Below are 21,985 nucleotides of genomic sequence, written 5' to 3'. Positions count from 1 at the left end.
GGGAAAGTAATGTTACAGTAGCTGAGATATTGCTTGCTTCTTTTAATGTCCTCCAAGCACAATTAGACTAAATACCAGCCTTAGGCCTGAATCCTCCTATAGTCCTGTCTAGAGCAGGGCGACTAACTGAACAGTAAGTCAACAAATATATAAACCTCATTGATTTTGTTGGAAATAAGATAATTTAAGCTTCAATTTGCTGTAAATGTTCCAAAGTAAATTATAAGAATTTCATTAAAGGTCAGTGAGCCACCCAGCCCAGTTCAAGGTACTGATTTATAAATCCTGAAACACCACAGGACCAGTTATTTAAAGAACCTTCTTCCCTAGTATTAACATACTGGGATTAAAGAATAGCCAGATAGGATTTGTAGGACCACTGCAGACTGGAAGGTTTTTCAGTGGCAGCATCTTGATGATGGAACTCCCTTCCATTACCAATACTGTTGTAGCCCACACTCTTTCTTTCAAGTGCCTGTTAAAAACACAACCTTTCTGGGAATACATAAATGTTTGATTTGTCTTCTACTGCCATTATTGATATTGCTTTTATTGCTTTTGGCAGACATAAGTAATTTCATTATCATTATTATTATTTAAAATAGATTTATTCAATTAAAAAAAAGAAACTCTGCAGATTATCATTCCACAGAGTAATGCAAGGGGATCCATCTTTCAGTTTTAGATCCTGGCAGGACTTAGCTTTAACTCCAGTGAAAATGTCAAACAGTTAAAGCAGTCTCAAACTGGATTATTTCTGCAGCGTGTTGTGGACTGTAGTCTTAATTTTCTATCCTCAAACCGTATGCACATTACATTCTCCCTGTTCTTTTCAAATAAACCACATATAAGTTCCATTCTTTCAAAATAAATTTCTTCTGTCTGCCCCTTAATAAATATGTTAATGTATCCATTTTAACAACTTCCAATACTTTTAAAAACTAATCTTCACTTGAAGGAATATGAACTCTTTCCCAGTATTTAGCATAAACTATTCGTTCTGCTGTCACCATATGCCACATTAATCTTCCTTACTCTTTTTCCAATGTAGAGCTTTCCTCAAAAATCCCGAGTAAAAAAGAGTTCAAAATTTTAATTCTAATTCAACTTTCAGAAAAAAATGTAAATGAAATTATCCAGATTTCTTTCTTTCTTATACTTCCAGCACATATGGAAAAAATGAACCAACTGTTATTTTTTTTCAGTAACATTTCCACCCAATATTTTTCACCTCTTTGTACATTCTTGAAGTTTAGCTGGCGAGAGATGCAATTTGTACATATTTTTCACACAAAAATTCTTTCAGATCATAACAAAGAGTAAGTTTTAAGATTTTTTTTATCCATGCTTTCTCTCATTAGGCCAAGTTAATATGCCCTATACTTCTGGACCTTTTGATCATGCACTTTTTTATTAGTTCCTTTTCCAAGTTAAAGTTTGTTGGCAAGTTATTCATTTGGGCCAGCAAGTGATCATCATTATCACATAATCTTTTTTCAAATTCTGATTTGATTACTCCAAAATCTCCATTCTTTTTATCTACTTCATAGCTTTCTAAGATTTGCAAATAGGAAAAACATTGTAGCCTGAAACCTTCCTGTTCCAATCATTATGTATCTTTAATAATAAAAGCTACATTTTGCCTTTCTAATAAACCTTTGTTTGCCAGCCATTTGGTTGAATTTCCAAACTCTTTTTGACAAATCGCTTCTTATGGCAATAACCCTGAGGGGATTTTTTACACAAAACATTGATTTGTATTTTCCCCAGACTTTTAACAGTACACTTCTGATGGTATGATTTTGAAATAATGCGTGAGTTTTAATCTTGTCATACCAAAGATAACCATGCCAATTGAACCTTAGTTCATGGACTTCTAAATATAGCAGCTCTTTATATCTCAAACTGAATGAGACTTTTATCCACACTAAACAGGCTGCTTCAAAGTACAATCTTAAATCTGGTACTCCAAACCCTCCCCTTTCTCTCAACTCTGTCAATATTATCCCATTCCAGATAAAATTAGAGAAATTATTTTGCCATTATTTAAAAAGGATAACTGAGACCACTATTGGAATCATTTGAAACAAAAATACAACGTTGAGTAATTATCACTTGTAATTTCTGGTTTAACTATATGTTTTTATGTAGACAGTTAGGTATTCTGAAACTGTAAGGAAGGAATTAGATTCACCCTTAGGGTCAATTTATATTGCATATCTCCTCCCTGGAGTTCAGGATGGCACACATAGTTCCTCATCCTCTGCATTTTATCTTCATAACAACCAGAGTAGGTCAAGGCTGCCTAAGAAAGTGTGGCTGGGCAAGGTGAACTGTATATCTGAGTTGAGGGTTGATTAGTCATGATCTTGAGATTTTTCTTTTAATATTTATACCTTTCAACAGATGGGCAAGAATAAGGGAGGGCCCAGCGAATGTGGTGTAACTAGTTTCAAGAACATATGAAAAATTGTCTTGGCTTTTTGGTTTTTATGTGTAGGGTGCATTGACCTTACATTAATAAAAGGAGATTCAGATGTTAATTGATTTTCAATGAGACCTCTTGATGTCAAAGTCTAGCCACCCCCCCCCCCATCCAATACCAAAATCCATGGATGCTCAAGTTCTGTTGTCCCCATGGCAGCATGGCCACATGCACACACTGCCATTGGAGACAATGCGGAATTGCCATCCACAGATACTCAAATTCTCAGATGGCAAGGGTGCAGATACCAAGGTCCCTCTGTACAGAGTTCCTCAAGATGACTAACCAAAGGGCCACCAATTTTTTTAGAAAATTAGGAAATTGCTCTTCATTTTTGGTGGTTTTGATGTATGGTCCCCACATTTGCACTGAATGCCATATATTACAAACCAGCTTCTTAAGATTGTCTTTTTCTAGTGCTTATCACTCCAGCTACTGGAGAGAGTGTATTTGTAATTCCAGAAATTTTTGCTGGTGTTTGAATTAATGGAATGTATATAATCTAATATCAAATTAGTTTTTATAAATATAATATTGTATTTATATGTTGTCCCTTTGTAAAATATTTTAAGTTGATCTATGTATTTGTGTATATTTTTAATACAGCCCCTTAAGGTCAGTCAATTTTTATGTACAGGCTGAAAAGCTTTTAAAGAATAAATTTAGACTATCAATAGACATGTGGAGACCAGACTCTTTTTTCTGCTGATTCATAATATGTATTTTTCAGAATCTATGTTTGACAAATGAATACTACACCAAAATGTTGACTTATGGAGGTTCTGACAAAATATGTGGGAAGTAAGAGAGACAAACAGGGAAAAAGAAAATCCAGTAACACCCTGTGCAGCTGGAAGGAGGCAGGCAGAGTGGACTGTAAGCATTCTGCTCTTGGCTCTGCATGAGGCCAGGAGCAGCTGTAAGAGTTTCATGCAGCCAGAATCCAGAGTAAGAGAGGCAGTGTGGCACAGCCTAGCAAAAAAGGCACATACGTAGCCCATGCCAAGGAAACTAAAACATTTTCCAGCCATAATAAATTCTACCAAGCAAACTGCTATAATTTCACTTAGGTTGCTTAATCCCTTCTTTTACATCAACAGCGAACTCACAATTTCTTGATGAAGCATAAACAGAAACAGATGCACCTTTTTTTAAAAAAAGCACATAACATTCATGAAGTATAGACAAAAGAATTTTGGAAGACATTTAGATACCTTCTCAAGGTGCAAAACACTACAAGTTCTCCTGCACAACCTTTCTTGAAATGCAAGAAGTTGCTAGAATGAAGATATGATTTCTGGTCAGGTGTCAGATGGCTCATCTTCAGGTAGCATCTTAAGCTGAAAAGAGGGTATTGACAGAACACCTGAAATGGGCTCATTGTGTAATAATTTGTTGTTGACTATTGACAACGGCAAGGAACATGGTGGTGGCCCACAAACATGAACTGGATTCCAGCCTCTAATTTGCTTTGGAAGTTATCTGGCATTACAGCAAATGTTATAAATGCTATTGAGCAGTTCCTGTTCATTCCTGTGGGACTTATGCAGGAAAGCCTCTGGCTGAGTTGTGCTGTCTTTTCCAGAAGACATTTCCTACACGATGCTGAATGCTGTTTTCTTTGGAACAGCTGCAAATGTGTTTCTTCTTAAGAGGAAAATCAGGGCTGGCACCTACAGTTGGCCAGCCTGCAAAATGCCAGAGCCTAGAGTTATATAGTGGGTCCACTGAGCTGACCATCCCAGAGGTGAACATATAAACCCCCTTATACTGTCAGACCATTGATCTTTTCATTCAGGTAGGGACTGATTATTTACTTAACTACTCATTTATTTATTTATTTTTATATTTAGATTATTATGCACAGCCTTTCAGCTCCCCCCTCCCAGCAGTTTACAACAAGAAAAACACAATCCTCATACAAGAAAAGTGAGGGCAATTAAACTACTATTAAAACGGTCTAACAAGAATGGAAAAAATAAAGCCAGCACATTTTTCACAGCACTAGAATCCATTAAAATGTATAGCATTTATTTTTCATTGAAAAATATCTTGACTGTCTCCCTGAACATCATCATTGGAGGGGCTGCCAAGCCTCCCTTGAGAAAGAATTCTGCAACCAGGATTTTGCCAAACTTGCAATAGAAAAGGGCCTGCCTCATACCATCATCACCAGCACTTCTGATGCTGGTGGAAGAAGAACACTGATGGTGGCCATAAGTGGTGGACACATTCATGTAGGAGGCAGTGGCTCTTAGAGTATCCTGATTACAAATTATTTATTGTAGGGGTGACAGAGTGGCAGAATATAGAGGCCCATATTGGCCCACTGGTAGACCTTGGAGAGCCAATATGGTATAATGGTTTGAGCGCTAGACTATGACTCTGAGACCAGGATTCAAATCTTCTCTCGGCCATGAAGCCCATTGAGTGACCATGGCAAGTCACACTCTCTCAGCCTCTGAACAAATCTTGCCAAGAAAACCCATGATGGTCACCATTAATCAGAAATGACTTGAAAGTGCACACAACAGCAGCAGCAGCAGCAGCAGCAACAACATACCTTGAACATACTCCCTCAACACATACACACCCTACCAAAATGTTCAAATTTTATAAGCCCCCAAATACTGTCAAACAGTCTCTCCAGAAAGTCAACACAATTTGGTCTATTCGAGGAACCTCTGGGCCAATTCAGGCTCAAGAGAGGACTTTTCTTTTCTTTTTTTGGTGGTGGTGGGGGGGGGGGGGAGAAAGTGGCTCAGAATGCCTCCTATTAATGTCCTGATTTTAAAAAGATCTCTCATGAGCCTAAAATAGCTCAGGGCCCAAAACATGGCAAAAAATGTCCCTACTCTTCCTAAAGGCTATTTGAGGCCATCTTGAGGATGAACTTTTTTATTCTTCATATATTTGTTTAACCCCTGGGGATGTTTGGGGGCACAAAAAGAGCCCTTGGAGGCTCCACACAGCTCATGAGCCACACATTGTCCATCCTTGCTTTAGAGAATAATGTGTTGAAACCAGTATCTTTATTGGGCCCAGTCTAAGAAAGAGCAGAGGTATTTCCCCACTGTGCTCCTATTTGTTTTTAAAAAAACTAAAGATGCTATGGATTGACATTGGAATCATGAATAGAAAAATATGAATTCTCGCATGGAGCTATGCCCCTTCCCTCACTGCAACACTTTTCATCCGCCTGTTACATGTAGACGAATCACACAGTGTCTCACATAAAAAGAAACCAGAACTGTAAAACAAGTAATCACTTAATCATTTTATAGAATCATAGAATCGTAGAGTTGGAAGAGACCCCAAGGGCCATCCAGTCCAACCCCGTGCCATGCAGGAACTCTCAATCAGAACATCCCTGACAAATGGCCATCCAGCCTCTGTTTAAAGACTTCCAAGGAGAGAGATTCCACCACTCTCCAAGGGAGTGTGTTCCACTGTCGAACAGCCCTATCAGGACGTTCCTCCTAATGTTTCTCCTAAGGTCCTAAATTCCTCCTAATTTCTTACACACGCAAGAGAACAATGTTGAAGAGGTTCAGTTGTGTTCCATTCCAGAATCACTGATATGGAAGTTAGTGGCTCTCATGTCATCTGCTTTAGGTTTCAGTTCGGACTTTAAGGGAACTATGGTGGGTTACAGACCGCTGAAAAGCGGCAGCCTGTACCCGCCCCTTTCCCCGGTGTATCGGGGCCTCAGTGGCCAGAACGGCAGCTGCTCAGGCCCAGATCCGCTGCTTTCCGGGCCGCGGGGGAGCAGCAAAAGGCTGCTTCCCCGCAGCCTGGAAAGGGGTGTCCTTGGGGCTTCAAGCCCCAAGGACACCCCGCGGCGGTGGGGAGGAGGAGAAAGGGGCCGCTTGGCCCCTTTCTCCTCTGTGTCACTGGCGCAGCCGTCTGAAGGCTGCGCTCAGCGATGCAAACCAGGAAGGAGCTCCGAAATGGCGCTCCTTCCTGCTCCGCGCAAAGGGCGCATTAAGGGCCCTCATGCGGAGCAATGGCGTCACATCCGCACCGCCTCATTTGGAGGTGGTGCGTTCATGACGCCATCATGGCGGCGGCCGTGTGGAACGGCTGCCACCATTTTGTGCGCGCAGAGTGCGTACTAGGGTTAGAGGTGTGTGGAAGCACCGCCCCTTCCTAACCCTAGTACGCGCTCGTCGGTGTGTGGTGGTGTGTAACCCGCCTAACTGAGGTGCTGAAGCTTATTCCCCCTGAATAGGTTCAGCACCTTGGACAGCTTATTTAAAAGTGTGATTCCTAAAATCCAGCACAGATTCATTATCTCATTGGGGTGGCCCCCAATCCGGCCTTTCAAGGGCACAAAAAGGAGCTGCAAAAAGCGGCTCTTTTTTGCATCCTTGAAAGAGTGCTATAGCCATGTTGCCACTACACCCTGACTATGCCACCATGCCAGCCTTAATAGCTGGTGTGTACAGGGCCATTGACAATGAACCTGCCTGGGGCTACTGCCTGGCGTTGCTTCCACACATTAAAGAAAATCCTCCCTGCAAGAACCCACCAGGGGAAAGGTTGCTCTTTGCTGCATTCATTATTCCCCTACCTGCTCATTCCGTCACCTTCAGACTCCACTTCCCTGCTTCCACTTCATTCTCTTGTATATGGAGAATGTTTAGATCCAGCTTGACTTTCCTTTCACAATGAGAATGTTCTTACTAATGCTAATTTGCATCAAAACCAGAAATGCATTCCATCTGTGAAAGTAGCAATGTAGGAAAAGGTCTTGGTGAAATTTTGCCTTTTACGCTAGCATTTGAAAAGCATGAGCAATTCAGAAGTGGCAAGGATATTAAAATAGTATGTGGGAAAAATACTTCTTTTCACACAAGCTGTGGGCGCTGCCTGCGTCGAGTGATTAGTAACACTTTTCATTTCAACTTCTGTGAAGCAGTCACATCTGTCAGAGCTTCCTCCCAACCATCTACTGTGGCTTCCATGCAAAAACTGGCAAAACATCTTGCTATAAAACACCACTCTAGTACCACTTCAACATTATTTAATGAATTTAATTCAAATGTGACTTTCTGTATGCAGAGGTGCACTTACACAGAGAGAAATTCTTACACCATGCACTAGAACAACTTTCCTGACCAGGCACCCTCCAGAAGCTTTGGCTTACAGCTCCCATGACTTTGCTTTCTGGGAGCTAGAGTCCAACACCCTTTGAGGGCAACAGGGTGGAGAAGGCTGGATGAGGAAAAACAAACTCAAGCTGAATCCATACAAAATGGAGGTACTTGCAGTAGGGGGCCCCAAACCAGGTATAGGGTTGCAACCTCCAGTCCTGGATGGGGTCATGCTCTCCACAAAGAACTGTGCTCACAGTCTAGGGGTGCCCCTAGATCTGTTGCTTTACATGACAAACCAAGTGAATGTGACGATCAGGAGCACCTTTATCAGTTCTGGCTGGTATGCCAGCTGTGCCCTTTCCTGGAAATAAAGGACTTAGAAACTGTAGTACATGCACTGGTAACTTCACGACTTGATTTCTCTAATGCGCTCTACATGGGGCTACCCTTGTGCCTAGTCCAGAAACTTCAGCTAGTGCAAAATATGGCAGCCAGGCTGGTTGCCGGAAAAGCTAGGAGTGACCGAATAACACTAGTCCTAAGATCTCTTCACGGGCTGCCTATTAGTTTCTGGGCACAGTACAAGGTGTTGGTTATAACATTTAAAGCCCTATATTGCTTGGGTCCAACCTATTTGAGGGATCGCTTACTCCCATATAATCCTCCCCACACACTCAGGTCAACTGGGAGGAATCTATTGCAGCCTTTAAAAACCAGACTAACTGCTACCTCCCAGAGGGCCTTCTCTGCAATTGCTCCCAGACTATGGAATGGCCTGCCGGACTAGATACGTCAAATTGCCAGTTTAGACAGCTTTAAAAAAGCTGTCAAAACAGATCTCTTCCAGAGGGCCTTTCCTGAATAAAAGTGTCCAGCCACAGAATGATTGCCCCTCCCATCATGTATTAGCCCACCATTCTGTTCTCATTATATTTTTATTATGTTATTAAGAGATATTTTAATCTCCAATTTTATTGTATCATGTTTAATCCTGTTTTAAGGGAGGGATTTGGGACATAATGTTGAATGTGGATATTTTAATGTGTTGTGATTCTGTGATTGTCTCGTCACAGAAAAGCGAGACAAAAATAAAAGTTTATTTATCATTATTATTATTAATAGCATTGCATAAGAAATATGAAACTCAGTTCAACATTGGTTTTTTCACTGCTTGGAGATTTTTTTTGCAAATGAGATGATTGTGGAGCCTACCTTTTATAGCACCATAGGGACACTTGCACAAACATAGGTATTGCAATACAATATGATACTTTCCTTCCACTCGCTTGTCTTTGGATGCCCTGGATTTTTCTGCTCTTTTCCAGTCAAGATTTACATTAGATGTTCACAGTTAATGTACTAGCCATGTTAACAAGAGAGATGACACAAGGAAATTGCAAATCATTTATTAGTGAATCTAAGCCATCTACTAAGTTTAAGCATGCATTAAGATCATATTCAAATTAAGAACAATATTTAAAAAAAACAAAAAACAAAAAACACATTCTTCTTGGCATGAAAAGATGGGGGTGTTTATTTTGTCAGAAACATATTCTAAAAGGAAACTGGGCTCTGAAATAGATGAGTGAACTTTGATCATTTTACCGATTGCAGCCATCAGGATATTAATTGGGAATTAGGTACCTCTGAGTTCAGTATGTCTTTCTGCTGGATAATAGTGTATAGGTCTAAAGCACTGTTTGATTAATCCACATTAGTCAGTTTTAACAACTGAGCACATATTTAATCAATGGGATTGTGAGTTTAGTACACGCTCTCAATGGGACTGTGAATTAAGTACATTTTTATTTTGTTCTGATGTGTGACTGCAAAAGGGAAAGGTAAATATTGCGCTTGAGCTTTCCTATTAATACAGAAGCCTTTGTTTCTTCAATAGGGGTGTAGTGTCTAGTTTGAGGGAAGAAGTAGTGCCACTCTGTTCGGCTTTGGTCAGACTTTACCTGGAAAGTTGTGCCCACTTCTGGGTACCACAATTCAAGCAGAATACTGACAAGCTGGAGTGTGTCCAGAGGAAGGTGACCAAAATGGTGAAAGGTCTGGAGACCATGCCCCATGAGGACTGGTTTAGGGAGCTGGATATGTTTAGTATGGGGAAGAGAAGGTTGAGATGACATGATAACCATATTTAAATATTTGAAGAGATGTCATATTGAGGATGGAGCAAGCTTGTTTTCTGCTACTCCAGAGACTAGAGCACAGAGCAATGGTTTCAGATTACATGAAACTAGATTCCACCTTAACATCAGAAAGAACTTTCTGACAGTAACAGCTACTTGACAGAGGAACACACTACCTCAGAGTGTGGTGGAATCTCTTTTGGAGCATTTTAAATAGAGGCTGTATGGCCATCTGTCAGGAATGTCTTAATTGTGTATTCCTGCATAGTAGGGGGACTGGATGGCCCTTGTGGTCTATGATTCTATAATTCAATTTATTTATTCTTTAATGGTTAGCATTGTGTTTAATATTTATGTGATCACAAACTAGACTTGCAATCCCATAATTTTTGAGATTCACTTTTACAGTAATGAATTACTGAATGTGATTCTGAATGTGGTCGTGATTCGTGGGGCACATTAAGAAAAGAAGTGGCACCAGGACCCCAGGGTATCTCTCAAGCTGCTTGTCTCAGTGTGGTTCTGTGAGCAGGAGGCTGCTGCAGTCATTATTTCCCAGCACCCTGACCTTTAGTACTTTGGAAATCTTTGCTTGTAGTGTTGCCTGGATTAAGAGGTAGAGTTTTTGAGGGAGCAGAGGCCAGATGTTCCCTTATCTGCACTAACCCTTCCCATATCTTGACACAAAACTTTCAGCAAAATTGTTCATTTCAGAGAGTATGATGGCACTGCCCTAACTTTATGTCCAGAAAAGCTAATCTTAAAACAGAACTTCCTTTCAAGTTCTACAACTTAAATTAATGGGAGCTATGGAAGAACATAAAAGCCTAAATACCCTATTAGGGTATTTGCACTAGATCATGTCTGATCTTGGAAGCTAAGCAGGGTCAGCTCTGGTTAGGTTTAGAATAGAAGACAACCAAACAATATCAGGTGCTGTAGGATATATCTCAGAGGAAGGAAATGGCAAAACCACCTCTGAGTATTCTTTACCTAAGAAATCCCTATAAAATTCATGGAGTGTCCATAAATCAATAGTGACTTAAAGTCACATACACACACATGGAAGAACATAGTTCCTTTAGTTCCTGTAACAGATTGGAAAACCTACTTTTTTTTTCAACTACAGCTTCCAAAATCCCCAAGCCAGCATGTGGAGCTGTAGTCCAGAAGTTAACTTTTACAAATGCTGGATTTTTTTTTTTTTTCTGGAGATGCCAGGGATTAAATCTGAGACGTTCAGAACATAAACGCAAGGTGTCAGGTGCTTGTGTCCTCCCAACTAAACTGTAGTTCTTTCCCTTAAGAGTTCATAGTTGTTGTTTAGCTTTCTTTTCACACAGAAACTTCTCAGGAGAGACTTTAAAAGGTGCTGCTTTTTCTGCCAGCAGATGTAGGTTCAATAAATGATGTCACCTAACCTATATTTCCTCTCTGTTATTTTCCTGATTACATGCCTGACTGGACTGCACTTTAGCAAGCACAATTGAATGACTGCTTGTGTTTCTTTCCCTCCCTTTCTGCTTTTCTCTCTCTTTACTTTCCCCTTTCTAGTAATCTTTTTATATAAGAAGATTTGCATTCAGGGAAATGTGTGATTTGGAGTTCTTCTGGAACTGTCTGTCTACGCCTATCAGGATGGATGGATCTCAATTTTCTACGTGCTGATATCTTTCTGTTCCTACAAGGTTCCAGGTTCAGTCCTTGCCATGATCTGACTCTGATGTACAAAAAAGCAGCATCACATGAAGCAAAATGTACTGAACTCTTTAAAAGTAAACCAACAAACAAATCTGCCAATGTTAAGACCAGATTTAAAGCTTCCTGGTGTTGCCTCAAGCTCCAGAGAGCCAGGAAACTGGAAGTTAAGGCTGATGCTGTAACAGGCTTTCACCATCATCAGTAATTGCCTTGTGTATTTTCAGAATGTGAGCTTACTTACAACTTAAGCTCCTGTGAACTGACCAATACCTGTTTGCTGCATTGTACAAATATGAATCTGGAGATTTTGAGTAATAATAATAATAATAATACTTTTATTTGTATACCGCCTTTCCTCCAGATCAAAGTGGTTCACATATACACCTGTATTAATTTATATTTCTCTTTATTTGTAAGGTAATGCCTTTCCTGGTCTTAAAAGTGATCACAGAATTTACATAGAATACCAAGTTGGGCAGCTGAGCTCACAAATCTTAGACCACAAATTTTTCTGCTGCAAAGCAGTGATGAGAGAATGCATTGCAAAGTAAAAAAAGTGATGTGCTGGAAAAGTGTCCTTACGTCTTCTACTTGTCTCCTCCGCCCCGCCAGCTGTTTACAGCATATTCTGCATCCAATCTTAACCCTTAGGGGAAGTAAAAGATGGTTGCACTCCATTGGACTCATTTCTCTTCCCTTCTGAGCTGAGGCCAGCTGCTTCTCTGTTGTCTGAATTGCTCCTCTTCTCCATCAGTAAGTGAAAATACCAGGGGCCTCTACTAAGCCTTGACAGCTGCTAAACTGTGGGAGGACAGGGAACTGCATATGTGAAAATATGTCCTCCTGTAGGATCTCAGACTTTATGTCATTAGTTAATATGGAAGCAGAGGTTTAGGAACATCTGTAAAGAGCAACAGTGAAGCTAATGTTTATTAAATAAATAATAAAAGAAAATGGTTGGGATCTACTAGTACTGGCTGCATGAATGGGTGGCTGGGAGAGAGAAATGAGTTGGGAAGAGATAAAGTCTAGCCTAACAATATTTCTCTAGAGATAAGAGCAATGCCAAAGTATGACAACCTCAGTTTGATCAGTTTGGGTTAACTCTATGGCAACCCATTTCCAACTTGATCTGTACAAGGGCTCATTTGTTTGTCTTTTTGTCTGTCCGTGGTAGCCTGAGCACCCTTCTCCAGCATCACATCTCAAATGAATTTATTTTCTTCTTATCCACTTTTTTCATTGTCCAGCTCTAAGATCTGTACATGGTGATGGGGAATATAATGACTTGGACAATTCTTATCTTTAGTGCTTAGTTGTGTATCTTTACTCTTTAGGATCTTGTTTTGTTCTTTCATAACTGTTCTTCCCATTCCTAGTCTACTTCTTTCTTCAGTCCAATCTCCATTCTGATCTGTGTTTGATCCAAGGTATGGGAACTCTAACTATTTCGATTTCCACATTGTCTAGAATGAATTTATGTAGCTCCTCTGTGGTCATTATTTTTGTTTTCTTTCTGTTCAGCAGTAAGCCTTCCTTTGTACTTTCTTCTTTGACCTTCCTTAATAATTGTTCCAAGTCTGTGCTGTTTTCTGCTAGTAGTATGGTATCATCCACATACCTTAGATTGTTACTGTTCTTTTCTCCTATCGCCACTCCTCTCTCTCTCTTCTGAGTGGAAACCTGTTCTTCTTGTGATATTTTCAGCATACAATTTGAACAAATAGAGTCATAAAATGCAGCCTTGCCTGACTCCTTGGTCAACTGGGAACCAGTTTGATCATGAAAAGTTATGGATGGCTCTGTCCTAAGTATAGATTTCTCATCAGGACTATCAAATGTATTGGCATTCCCATGTCTTTAAGATAACTTTTTGTTATCTATGCAGACCAAAGAGCCATCAATAACTTTTCATGATCAAAAACATTGCTATAGTCTATGAAGCATATGCAGATTTTTTTCTGAAATCCCTTGGTATGGTCCATAATTCACCTTATATTTGTGATGTGGTCCCTAGTTCCTCTTCCTTTCCTGAACCCTGCTTGCACCTCTGAGATCTCTCTCTACATGTATGATTGGAGTCTCTGCTGCAGAATTTTGAGCATAATTTTGTTTTCATGGGAAATTAATGCTATGGTCCAATATTTGCTGCAGTATTTTGTGTCTCCAAACAGAGACTACACAAAGGAAGCTTAACTACTATCCTCTACTTCCATTGCCCTCTAGTGGCACAAAATAAGCTGTGCAAACATAGATGTACAGAACCAGTGTGGTCTAGTGGTTTGAGCATTGGACTAGGACACTGGGGGGGGGGGGGCAGGGTTTGAATCCCCACTTGGCTGTGAGAGAAAGATCACATGTGGAAACCCAGTAGGTGACCTTAGGCAACTCACACTCTCTTAGTCTCAGAGGGAGACAAAGGCAAACCCATTCACAACAAACTTTCCCAAGAACTCTGTGATGGGCTTGCCTTAGGATCACCATAAATCATAAATGACTTGAGGGCACACAACGTGAACAACAACAAGTTTAGATGTATTTAATTTCCAACAAACTTTCAGTTTCTCAGCTTTGTGGTGTTCAAGCCAGCATGACATAACTTTTACTATAGTCTTAAACTGCCAGATTTCTCTCCCCCACCCCATTACTGAGGCCTGTTACAGACAGCCAAAATAAAGCTGCTTCGAGTCACTTTGGAGGTATGGTATTTCAATGATGCATGAGCCCTACGGGTCTGGAAGCTTCACCAAAGCTGCACTCCAGTCCTTAGGACTGGAGCATGGCTTTGGTGTGGCCTTTGGACTCTTAGGACGCATGTATCATTGAAATACCATACCTTCAAAGTGACTCGAAGCAGCTTTATTTTGGCTGTCTGTAACAGGCCCGACTTTTCTTGTTTTTTTGAAAAGGAAGCTTATTATCGCAGTCTTCTGGAGAAACACCAGTGCCAGAATAATTGCAATGATGATTTGTTTGAAAAATATAAAAAACGAAGCAGATGCTGTTTGCTTCTTCCTTTGCTATGTACACATGTGTTGATTTTACCAGCTGTCTGTCAAAGCACTGGGAAATTTTCCTAGTTGTGCTCATCTGAAAGAAATAATTATGAAGAAGTAACTATAAACAGGAGACCTAAACAGATCTACCAAATATCCACACATTAAACTCCTTCTAAAAATTAGCATTTTATATCATCTTTCTTCCCCAAGAAAGCTCTTCAAGGTGGCTTATACATTGTAATCTATTCCCTGTTTATCTTCATGTTAACCCAGTAGAGAAGATGAAGACACAGATGTGTTGTCATGTTAAATTTAATTCATGTACTATCTGCATACATAGACTGTTGATTTTCAAACACACATCTGTTCACATATAACATTCAACACAGCCCTATTCAGATGGTCACCTAAATGTATAGAAGGCCAAATGAGTGCTAAGGACATGGGTTAGGTAAGTCCCACCCAACTATTGCCATGTGAATGGCAGCTTCCCAGAACTTTGCACATTGAACATGGCAATAGTTTTCCCATGATGGGGAAAACTAGTAAACCCAAGTACCCAGTCTTGGGACCTCTATAACAATGTTCAGTCAAATGCAATTAAAGAGCTCCTTACAGACTTTCATAATCAATGTTTAAAAGTTGAAAGGTGTAACTCATTAGAAAAGGCAATAATGCTAGGTAACGTGGGAGGCAGAAAAAAGAAAGAAAGATCACATCCCAGATGATTAGAATCTAACAGGGAGGTCAAGAGCATGAACCTCCAGAACCCGAGAATGCAGTTTGAGGATAGTGGGTTTTGGAGATGTCACCATGAGTTGAGGTCAGCTCAAAGGCAGCTAACAACAAAAATAAGTAGAAGTAGGGGTCATTCACGCTTTTTTTGAACAAAGAGAATCGCATCTCCCTGCTGATTTGAAACTGAAATGTCACTGAAATGCCATGAAGCCGCCACATGTGTGGTCAGCCATGTGGCTTCCCAGTAGCGTGGGAGTGGTGTTAGAGTGTGCAATGTCTAAATGCTGTGCTCTGACGCTGCCCCAACCCGGCTCTTACTGCCGCTCTGTTTTGCCCCTAAGATAATACAGTAGGCCCTTGGTATCTGCTGGGGCTTGGTTCCAGGACCCCCCATGGATACCAAGATCTGTGGCCACTCAAGTTCCATTAAATACACTGGCATAGTAGAATAGTGTTCCGTATATAAAATGGGAAAATCAAGGTTTGCTTTTCAGAATTTATATATATTTTCAAATACTTTCAAGCCATGGATGGTTGAATCTGTAGATATAGGGGGCTGACTGTATTAGCTACCTCACCACAGGAAGTCTTTTAAAGGAAAGAATGGGTTAAAAATTGGAGATGGTTGCATTATGATTGTCTTTTGTATTTTGAACAAAATAGCTGGAAACTTAAATCAAGAGAGATGATTCTTAAGGAGGGCAAAGATATTTATTGGTTTGCTTATATGCAAATTGAGGACAGTTTTAATCAGGAGAAATGCAGCAATTGAGGCTAAAGAAAATGAGTTTATTTAGAGTAATGGAAATATGATGGTCATATAATTTAAAATGTGTATAAATGGCTTCTGAAAACTAGAAATAGGAGATAAGCCTACAAAACAGTACATGATAAAGTGGGCCCAAAATTTTGGACATTATGCCCATATTGATTTTATGTCCAAAGACATAAAATTTACTTTGTGCAATAATTTTAAAGAAAGCCTATATAAGATCACACACACACACACACACACACACACACACACACAGAGTTGGTATCCAACCCCAAACAAGCTGTCACAAATGGCACAGAATGTCTCAAATTATCATTGGATCTGTCAGTAGAAGGAGGGATCCTACTTCTCATTTGTGGTGGACTTGTAAGAAGGTGTAAGTTACTGGTCTAAGATATACAGTCGACCCTTCTTATACACGGATTTTTTATACACGGATTCAAGCATACACGGTTTGAAAATGTTCCAAAAAAGTATACATTTCAAATATCAAACCTTGATTTTTCATTTTTTATAAGGGACACCATTTTGCTATCTCATTATATTGAATGGGACTTGAGCATACACAGATTTTGTTATACACGGGTGATCTTGGAACCAAACTCCAGCGTATAACAAGGGTCCACTGTATATATATTAATCCCAAAAAATTTAAAGATAGATGTTGTTTGTAATGTTACCAGAAATGTTTTTGTTGGGAATTATGGATAAAGAAGTAAATAACAAATATGGATCATTTCTTTGATATATGACAAAATAGCAAGAATTTGTGTGCTGAAACCTGGAAAGGGACTGAAGCACCTACAATGGGATAACTTGATTGTTACTGTTGCTGAGTCGGCCCAAATGGCCAAATTAATGTTGTTTCTAAAGGATAATAATAAATAATAAATAATAAAAGATTTATTTCTAGCCTGCCCTATCATGGAGAATCCAGGCGGGTTACAACAGTAAAATACATCAAGGTTACAATAAAATCCAAAACAGGAAAAAAAAATCAATCCCTATGCCCACCTTCCAATCCCAATGCTAAAACAGGATTAAACAATCGTAATATAAAAACAAGAGAACATTAAAAACATTTGTTTAAAATTTGGAGGAAACTAGGCAGATGAGGAGGCATTTTCGTAGTTGTGATCATGTTCATGTCAAGTTCGTATCCATATCTCTATATCTCAATATCTGGGGAGGGGTAACTAAGTTAGAAAGGCCTGCCAGAAGAGATCCGTCTTGAGTGCTTTCTTAAAAGCTGTCAGAGGCCCTTATCACCCATGAGACTGGAACTCAAATCCAGAGCCAATCTGAAGTGAAGGAAAAGCAGAGTCAATTCAAATCCAAGGCAATTCACGTGATGAATTATCACACGTGAAGAAAAAAATGGTGGTTCATTACTGAGGCAAAGCGGAGCCAGTGCACATTGAATTACCACACCGGTACATACCATGCGGATTCACTTATTTGAATTGGCACCCTTGTGCTTGCTCAGTGGCATTCTGAATGCATCGAGAACCTTTGCACTTCCAGGGTGAAGAAGGGGGCCACTTCCTGGTTCCAGTTTCACGTGAATGACAGCTTCACGTTTCCTCTTCCCTTCTATTTTATTCCCCCTTAAACATCTGAATGTGCCATCCTTGTCAGTCCCCAAAACCCTCCCAGCATCATCCAAATGTGCCTTCCTTGACAGCCCTCCATTCCTCCCTGAAACATCCAGCACTCTTTCTATGGGCTTTGGAGTCCGTTTTTTCATCCTAACATGCAGCCTTTTCTATGGGTTTTGGAGTCCGTTTTTTCATCCTAACCAGCAGCCTTTTCTATGGGCTTTGGAGTCTGCTTTTTCATCCTAACTAGCAGCTTTTCTATGGGCTCTGGAGTCCGTTTTTGCATTCAAACCAGCACCCACTGTCCACCCTCAGCTCTGTCCACGTTAAAACGTGAATACATTCATTCCCCAGTAGCTCTCTGCCCTTTCCCTTGCGGCATTTCCCCCTCGGTAGATGGAGTACTGGAAGCAAGTGGAGCAAAATTGCAGCGCCACATCATGGGAAATGTGGGATCTTGGATGTTTGGGGGGTGTACCAGGATGGAAGCAAAGTTGCATTCCACACCAGACCAATTTGGATTGAAATCAAAATGCGCTTGGAAACAATTTGTGTGAATTTGCTTGTTACTGAATTCACAAAAATGAGGAGTCACTTCAGATTGGCTGTGGGTCCGCCTTGGAACGACCCCCCATAGAAAGCAATCACGTGTGATAATACATCACATTTTAATGTAAATTTGCATGGTTGGACCAGGAGTGACTCCGAATCTGAGCTGCAAAACCCTTCGTGTGATAAGGGCCAGAGTGGAAATGTGGTGTATCTCCTCCGGCAGGTTGTTCCATAGCTTTGGAGCAGCAGTAGAAAAGGCCCTCTGGGAAATTGATGTCAGCCTAGATCTTTTTGGCTGTAATAAATTCTTCCCAGAGGACCTTAGTGTGTGGGACAGATAAGCCAATTGAAGACTTGTCAAAAGACTGGAAACCATTGGACTTTTTAAACAATAAGAAATTTGACAATGTATATATTCTGTGATTATTAATAGTTTTAGTGGGATTATTTATTTAGATTTGTAATGGTAGAATTTTGTGTGTGTGTGTGTGTGTGTGTGTGTGTGTGTGTGTGTGTAGTTTTCTTTTCATTACACTTGAGGGTCAGGGCCCTACAGTTAGCTGAGGGCCCATAGCTGAGGACCTCCAAACCGGGACAGGAAATAAAAAAAAAAAAAGGTCCTACATTTTTGAACCTTGTCCTCCTTCTCCTTCCCGGCTTGGGAGGAAGCCTTGGGCTGCTCCCAGGCCGGGAAGGAGCGTGGGGGCCGCCTGTCATCACGGCCATCGCCACGGTGGCAAGCGGCCTCCTCCTCGGCCTCGCAGAGGCCTTGGAGGACCCCACAGACGGAGCTCCGACCGCGGAGCCGCTTCCAGGGCCTCCAAAGGGGCCTGGGGAGACCTTCTCCCAAGCCCCAGAGGCCTTGGAGGACTGCTCCGCGATCGCGGAGCCTCTTCCAGGGCCTCCAAAGGGGCCTGGGGAGACCTTCTCCCAAGCCCCAGAGGCCTTGGAGGACTGCTCCGCGATCGCGGAGCCTCTTCCAGGGCCTCCAAAGGGGCCTGGGGAGACCTTCTCCCAAGCCCCAGAGGCCTTGGAAGAGTGCTCCGCGATCGCGGAGCCGCTTCCAGGGCCTCCAAAGGGGCCTGGGGAGAGCTTCTCCCAAGCCCCAGCCTCCAGGCCCTCGCTGGGAGGGGGGTGTACTAGGGGCGGGGCCAAACCGGGGCAGAACCGTGTGGACCCGCCCCAAACTGGGAAAGTCCCGCCCCCAGGCGGGATATGGCAAGCCTACCTACAGTGTATTAGTTGTATGCCCCTTTTCTCTCTTTTTCTTTTTTCTTTATTTCTCTCCTTTTCTTCTTTTTTCTCTCTTCTTCTTCCTGCCCTCCAGGTTTCTAAATCTTTGATCGTATATTAGTTTGATTGTTAATTATAGTTTGTATTTAAAATTAATAAATCTTGTTGGAGTCTATGCCACAGAATATTGCACAAAATTTCCCATTCATGGGAAATTAATGCTCTGGTCACCTCAAGTAGCAGCTTTAAAAGTCATTTAAAAAAGCAGCAGGTTTAAGTGATTTAATTTACAAAATCCTTGGAGAAGGATTTCTCTTCTTCTTCCCAACCTCCACTTTTTAAAATCTTTGACCGTATAGTATTTTGATTATAAATTATTGTTTTTATTAAATATTAATAAATAATGACTCTTATTTAGAGTCTATATTGTAGAATAGTGAGCATAATTTTCCTTGCATGAGGAATTAATGCTCTGGTCACCTCAAGTAGTAGGTTTTGGATGCTGTTAAAAAAGGAAGAAGCAGGTTTAAGTGATTTAATTTATTATTTGTATTTCTAGTGCTGCGGTGGTAGTGGGGAGGAGAGGAGTTTGTGGGATGATCTGCCTCAGGTGGCAGAATAATTTGCCCAACTCTAGGTCTGATCTTATGCACAGAGGACCAGGTGTCCTAACTGCAAAGGAGAACACGGCACTGCAAAATGGAGGACCTTCAAGAAAAAAATGGAGAACATGTCCAAATAAAAGCTCAAAACACTCCTAGAGAAATAAATCCGTATTTGAGCCATGCTCCAATGCACATTTTGGAATTCCTTCTGGGCAGAAGGCTGAAATGTACGACAGGTCCCAGGAAAACAGGACCTTTGGTCACCCTACATCTGTACCTCAGTGCAGTGGCATCATAGCGAGGGTTCAGGGGGTGTGGACTGCACCAGGTGACACTCTAAAGGGGGGTGACACCACTGCTCCTCAAATATGTACCTTTTGGCTGTGGCATTCACCTGATTCCCTTTAAAATGCTTTAAGAGATGGTGAGAGTGGGGTGAAGCTCAGTGGGAAGAGTTAGGAGAGGCCTCAGGATTTTTTTAAAAATAAAATTTATTTTTTTAATTTAAATTTATTTTTTTTAAAAAAAAAAGATGAAATTTTAAATTTAATTTTTTTTAAAAAAATCATATTTTAACCATACCTTTGCTATGTAGACATAAATACATTTAGGTTGTGCATATGATATTGTACAGTTGGCCCTCCTTATCCACAATTTTTTTAATCCACAATTCAAGCACCCACGGTTTGAACATATTTAAAAAATATATACTTTCCAAATGGCAAACCTTGATTTTTCATTTCATATAAGGGACACCATTTTGCTCTGCCATTATATTTAATGAGATTTGAGCATCCAAGGCTTTTGTTATCCAAGGGGGATCCTGGAACCAAACCCAGCAATAATCCCACTGTAATTGGAAAGTATAATTTATTATTATTATTGTTAGTAGTAGTAGTATTATCTTCAGTCATTCGACCCTTCCATCAAATTTTTCAAGTATATTTACATTTTCTTTTACATTTTTAAAAACATATCATAATCTTTATATTTTCTAATACATAACCTTCTCCTACTTCGTATTCTGCATTTCTTTAGCTTCTTATGTTCCTTCTTTCTTCCTTTCTCTTCTTAGGACCTTATCATGAGTGGGGGGTTTGCCGCTCAGATCCGCAGTCACTCCTGTTCTAGCACTGCAAAGCGTTATGTTTTTTCACACAAGATCCAGAGTCACTCCTGTCTAGCAATGCAAATTAAGGTTAAAACATGATGTTTTACCACACCTGGTTGCCTTTCTGTTGTCCTTCTGAATTGAGTGGGAAATGAAGTTAATTCTATTCCAAGCAAGTCACGTGATGTGGATTCAAGTAAAGCAGAGTGAGTGCACATTGTATTACCACACCGGAGGGTTCAACGATTCAAATTGGCATCCTTGGGCATGCTCAGTGGAGCTCTGGAAGCTGCCCTCCTTCCCTGCCCCCTGCTTAGCTGTCATCCTTCATCGGGATGAAGGAACAGTCAGGGGATGATGGGATAGGTGGCAGGTTGGCAGAAAGGGTGAGATGGGGATGCCGGAGCAGTCGGGGGATGATGGGATGGATGGTAGGGGGTCACTGGGGCCAGGATTGGGATGCAGGAGAAGGCAGGGGATGATGGGATAGGTCGCTGGGGTCACTGGAGCCAGAATCAGGATGCAGGAGAAGGCAGAGGATGATGGGATAGGTCACTGGGGGTCACTGGAGCCAGGATCGGGATGCAGGAGAAAGCAGGTGATGATAGGATAGATCACTGGGCGTCACTGGAGCCAGGATCGGGATGCAGGAGGATGATGGAATGGGTGGCAGGGTGGCAGAGGGGGCGAGATGGGGTGAAGGAAGAGGAGGGGAATGACAGAGCAGGGTGCAAGGGGCCAAGGGGGGTGACATTGGAGTGGTTTTCCACACCACACCAATTCGAAGTGAAATCGAAGTGAGCTTGAATGCGAATTCTATGAATTCCCTTTTTTCTGAACTCATCAAAATGAGGGGTCACTTTGGAATCACTGTGGAAGTGCCACGGAAGGAGTGCCCATAGAAAGGAATCTCATCTGATAACACATTCACATTCTGACGTGAATCCTCAT

This window comes from Sceloporus occidentalis, unplaced genomic scaffold, assembly GCF_023333645.1.
Source record: "Sceloporus occidentalis isolate IW3139 unplaced genomic scaffold, rSceOcc1.0.p SCAF_3, whole genome shotgun sequence".
NCBI classification, from domain to species: domain Eukaryota; kingdom Metazoa; phylum Chordata; class Lepidosauria; order Squamata; family Phrynosomatidae; genus Sceloporus; species Sceloporus occidentalis.
The sequence above is the reverse complement of the archived record's forward strand: the minus strand, read 5'-3'. Positions refer to the sequence as shown.